Below are 5,846 nucleotides of genomic sequence, written 5' to 3'. Positions count from 1 at the left end.
CCTTCCTTCCTTCCTTCCTTCCTTCCTTCCTTCCTTCCTTCCTTCCTCCCTCCCTTCCATCTATCCTTCTTTCCAGGTGCTCAGTCCACAGTACTGATTCGCTCATAACTCGGAATGAGCCCTAGTAGAACTCATAGAATGAGGCAGCTAAAAAGGACTTTAAACAACTAATTTTTCAGAGAAGGTGGCTAGCAGCTGGCTAAGTGACTTCCAAGGTTATATAAATATACAATGGTAGAGTCAAGTCTAGAGTCCTGCCCTTTATGTTGAAGATCTTGTATTACAGTATATTTCAGACTCCTTAAGAATAGGTTAGTAGGTTAATTAAAGAGATTGAAGACTCTTGAACCTTAATTTTTACAAATATACTTTCCTTCTTGGACTGCATATTAAATTCTAGTGCCTCAGTTAACTTATCTGGAAAACAGAGAGCCTCTACCATTCTTAGTGACTGAGAGGTTCTGAATATAGCCAACAAGGGCTCAAGACCACCACTAGCATTATTGACAGTACCAAAACCAACAACTAACACTGGTTTACAAAACACTTTTCTTACAACAATGCTATAAGGCAGATAGGGTAGGCATTGTTGTTCCCATTTTCTCAATGAGAAAATTGAGGTTCCAGGAGGTTATGACTTTTCCATGATCATACAGCTGAGAAATGTCAGACTGGGGACTCAGTGCAGGTCTCCTACTTTCCAGTCTAGCCAGTGTTCTTCCCATAGTACCACACAATTTTACTGATCATTCCAATGTGATTTCTGGCATCTACATTTGTTCCTTGTAGGTAAAACAATTATTGTGATTGCCATGAATGTTGTTCCCTGTTTTTGGTGTCCTTCAGCCAGAAGGATTTGCCCTGATTTGTTAAGAATGGCAGAGCCCCCTCCCTTAGAAAAGCTTTCACACTTAACTTAAAAATTCAATTTTCTTTTATGTTCAGCTTGGAATTCTGTCCCTCTCACCTTCCTCTCTTTTCCACTGAGGAAACAAGAACAAAAAGAACTCTTTCAAATATGTACAGCCAAGCAAAACAAATTCCTGCATTATCCATGTCCAAAAAATTTTCATATATGTCTTAATATGAACGTTGTGTTCATTATCTTTTTATCTGGAGGTGGGTAGCAAGTTTCATCATGAATCCTCTGGCATGGTTCTCACATTTTCTTGAAGTCTCATGGAGACATTAGCTTTCATTTGGCCAATTCCAATTTTCAATGAGTTATTATTATTATTTTTGTAGTAAAGTTTTGTACTTTTGTTTTTGCCATTTGGCTAATTCTGATCTTTAAGAAATTATTTTCTTCAATAATGTTTTATACTTATTTAATTTAACCAAATTTAATTATTTACTTATTTATACTTATTTAATTTAACCAAATTTAATTATTCATAACTTTCTTGCCTAGCTCTCATTTCTTTTCCCATTTTTACTTTACCGCTCTTATTTAGTTTTTAAAAATTTTTTTTAATTCTCTATCTTTAACTCTTTTAAGGATTCTTGTTGGGTCTGTGTCCAATCTACATTTTTCTTTCAGGCTTTGCTTGTAGATGTTTTCAAGTTACAGTATTCTTCTTTGCTTGTATCTTAAGCTTCCCTGACACTGAAGCAGCTCCTTATGGTCAGGTTCTTTTTTGTTTGTTTGTTCATTCTTCCAGTCTACTTCTTGATTTTGAACTTTGTTAATGTTAAGCTTTGCTCACTTTGGGTGGTGGTGGTAGTGGTCTGAGATTCTGTCCTTTCATGTCTTTCTGCTGCCTGCACAATTCAGTTTGGGAGAGCACAAGTTTTCAGTGCTTCCAAAGTGGTGTAATACAGGGAGTGGTTTGTTCACTGCCATCTTAACTTGACCTCTGCAACTTGGATCTGTTGGCTTATATCTAGTTGAGTTTCAGTAGACTGCTGCAGGACTCAATTGCTGTAGCCCACTGTGAGGTTCTGTAGGCTCAGAGTGACTGAATTACTTGCTCTCCTTTGGTCTTGATCTCTTGACCTGGTTAGTTGAATTTCTGGAACTTGTTCCTTGATCTGTACTCAGCTAGGCTCCCACCATCTTACAACAGCTCCTCTCCACTCCGGATTTGTGACCTAGAACTGGGTAATGAGTGAGAGCTGCCAGATGGCACCTGTCTTTGCTCCAAGCTCTAGTTTAGGGGACCCTTGGGATCTCTTTAGGCAACTGAGACTGAACACCAAGGCAGAAAGCACCTGGGCTTTTATTTATTTATTAGCTGTGTGACCCTGGGCAAGTCATATAGCTAGTAATTTTTTTTTTATTATGTGACAATATGAGTCACATAGCTAGTAAAATTTTTTTTTAAAAAGCCCAGGTGCTTTCAGTCTCAGCTCCTTTACAGTACCTGGCCACTGAAATGCCCCCTTACCATCACTGCCACTGTGCTATACTGCTGGACAGCCCCTACCACAGTGTCTGCAGACCTCTCTATCTCCCTAAGCTGCCTTGGACTGGAAAAACGACTCACTTGCGACCTTTTATTTTTTTTTTCCTGATTAGAATTTGGTCTGGTGTGTTTTCTAGGTTCTTGTAGAAGAGGTGTTCCAATTGAACTAGGCAAAAATGCTTTTTCCTCTTAGTCAACATCTTTGCTCTCACACTTTTTTTTAAGGCAGTTGTGGTTAAGTGACTTGCCCAGGGTCACACAGTTAGTAAGTGTCAAGTGTTTGGTCTGAGGCCGGATTTGAACTCAGGTCGTCCTGACTTCAGGGCCAGTGCTCTATCCACTGTGCCACCTAGCTGCCCCCACTCTTAAAGCATCTCCAAGAGACTAAAAGCCCCCTAAATAAGAGAAGCAGGAAGAGACAGAAAGGTGTAGTGAGGCCGTGAGCAAACTCAGCTCCCTTGAACCAACTGAAAATAATGACAATGGTAATAATGGTAAAGGAAAGTAAAAGGCCGGGGCAACTAGGTGGTGCAGTGGAGAGAGCACCTGCCCTGGAGTCAGGAGGACTCGAATTCAAATCCGGCCTCAGACCAAATATTTGACACTTACTAGCTGTGTGACCTAGGGCAAGTCACTTAACCCCAACTGCCTTACAAAAAAATAAAGGGAAAGTAAAAGGTCAACAGCCAAGACAAGAGGGGAAAGGAAAGAAATCTCATAGAAAAAGCATTTCAGACAACTAACAGAAAGGACCAATAAATGAGCATGTGAGAAAGGGGCCTCAGTCCCCTTTATATTGGAATATAAACTCCAATAAGTATGCCTAAAAGGCATACTTATAGAAACTTATGGATGACATGAAACTGGGAGAGCTAATACATTGGATTACATAATTAAGATACAAAAAGATCTTTACAGAGTGGAGCAAGGCTATATCTAATTAGATATGATATGATTAAATAGATATGATAGAGATAAGTGTAAAGTTTTACTCTTAGGTTTAAAAGTCCACCATGAGAAGTATATCTAGGGATTTTAAAAGGTACCAACTCAATGTCAGATCAGATAGCAGCCAAGAAAATGAATTCAATCCTAGGATAAGGGATGAGGAAGGAAGCTGTTCTTTAGAACTTTGGGTTAGACGATATCTGGAAGGTTGTGTTTGCTCTGGGCACCATATTTGATGGAGGACCCTAATAATTTAGACCATGTCCAGAGGAGAATGAGCAGAATGATGGTTATATTGGAAACCATGCTATATGAGGATTGTTTGAAGGAACCAGGAAACCTAGAGAAGACTCAGTAGACAAATGATTAAAGTTCTTAAATATTTGAAGTGATGGCAGAGGAAAGAAGATGTAGACTTGATAGTTTTGGTTCCAGAAGGCAGAACTAGTACCAATTAACAAAAGTTAGAGTGAGGCACATTTGGATGCAATATAAAGAAATAAATTCCTATCAGTTAGGGCTTTCCAACAATGGAATTGGCTGCTTCAGGAAGTAATGAGTTTCCCATCATTGGAGGTGATCTATGGTAGGGGAGGGGATATTATTGGCAAATAGCAATGATATAAAAAAGAAGCAACACAGAAGAGTAGAACTGAAAGAATTGCATAAGGTCAAGGACAAAACTCTGTAGTGCTCCATTAGAGACTTCTATTCAAAATGATAGCTATTAACCATGAATCTCTGCATCCAGTTATTCGATAAAGCTATATAGCCATTTGTTGGGGATATCATAAAGGGAATTCAATGATTCAAGTAGTTTGGACCAGAGGACTGCTGAAGTTCCTTCTAACCTTTCTGGTTTTATGATATCTTATCTCCCTGTATAAATGGTCAATGCTTTGAAGGCAGAGCCCACGTCTTCTTTGTCATCTAGCACAGGGTAAATAATATCGTAGGTACTCAGGAAGCACACATAGACTGAGTGCTGTCCCAGTAAGTTTTCTTCAGGTTTTTAAAATTAATTTGTTTTTAAACACTTGCCTTCACCAATGCAAAAATATAAGTGGGGGTGGTCTATACTCTGCCCTGATCAGACCATGCCTGGAGTATTGTGTTCAGTTGTGGGTGCCACATTTTAGAAGGGATATTGACAAGTTGGAGTACATCCAGAGGAGGGTGCCCAGAATGGTGATAGGACTTGAAACCACGCCATACAAGAATCAGTTAACAAGAGGAGGCTGGAGAGAACATGATAGCCATCTTCAAGTGTGTGAAAGGTTGCTGTGTGGAAGACAGATTAGAGTTATTCTGCTTTGCCCCACAGGGCAGAACCAAGACCAATGGGTTCAAGTTACAAGAAGGCAGAGTTTGGACTCCATATAAGGATGAATTTCCCAACAAATAAAGCTGTTCAATAATGGAAGAGTCAGTCTCAGGAAACAATGAATTGCCCATCAGTGGGAGTGTTCAAAGGAAGGTTTAATAATAATAACAGCCAACATTTTACTTTAGAGTTTGCAAAGTACTTTAAATATATTACCCTAGTTGAGCCTCACTGCCCAGATGAGGAAGTCGAGGCTCAGAGAAATTAAGTGACTTGCTTATGGTCACAGCTAGAAAGTGTGGGAGGCAAACTCTGAACTCTGGTCTGCTTGACTCTTAAGTCTAACATTGTATACACTATGGCTACTGACCTCTTATGTCTCATTCAACTCTGAGATCCCAGCATTCTTTGGTTGCAGTTAGGATCAATTACCTGAATAAAAGTACCAAAGCTGGGACATTTGGTTTTATATTTCCATTCAGATACTGACTGGCTCACACAGCCTGCTCAACAGCATATTCCTAATAAACACATGGAAGTTCACAATACGGAGCAATCAAGTAATTAATAAACATTTACTACATATCTATTATGTGTCAGGCATTATGCAAAGCACTGGAGATAAAAAAAAGAAGGGCAAAAACCAGTCTCTGCCCTCAAGGATCTTATAATCTAATGTGGGAGATAGCAAACAAATATATGCAAACAAGCTATACACAGGAGAAGTGGGAATAATGAACAAGAAGGCTCTAGAATTGAGAGGGCTCGGGAAATTCTCTGCTTGGCATTCAAAACCCTTCAAAAGCTAGCCCTCTCCTACCTTTCCAGTCTTCCTATCTCTTACTCCCTGCCACTCTTCATTCCAGTGCTGCCAGCTTCCTGGCTGTTCCATGAACAGGACACTCCATCTCTAGGAATTTTCTTTGGCTGTTTCCCAATTCCTGAAATACTTTCCCCACTCTGGTCTGACTACTGACCTCCCAACTGATTACTGACCTTGAAGTCCCAACTTAAATTCCATCGTTTACAGGATGCCTTTCTTGAGTTGATAAGGAAGGTATAGTAAGATTGTCTAGCATTAGTGAAAGCCCAGGTAAGTTGTGTAACAAACTGTAGCGGACCAAGTCAGAACGGTTACATCATTTTCTCCACCTTCATTCAGCAGTATG

The sequence above is a fragment of the Vombatus ursinus genome, unplaced genomic scaffold, assembly GCF_900497805.2.
Source record: "Vombatus ursinus unplaced genomic scaffold, bare-nosed wombat genome assembly UNPS02011431.1, whole genome shotgun sequence".
In the NCBI taxonomy this organism is placed as follows: Eukaryota; Metazoa; Chordata; class Mammalia; order Diprotodontia; family Vombatidae; genus Vombatus; species Vombatus ursinus.
Note: the sequence above shows the minus strand (reverse complement) of the source record.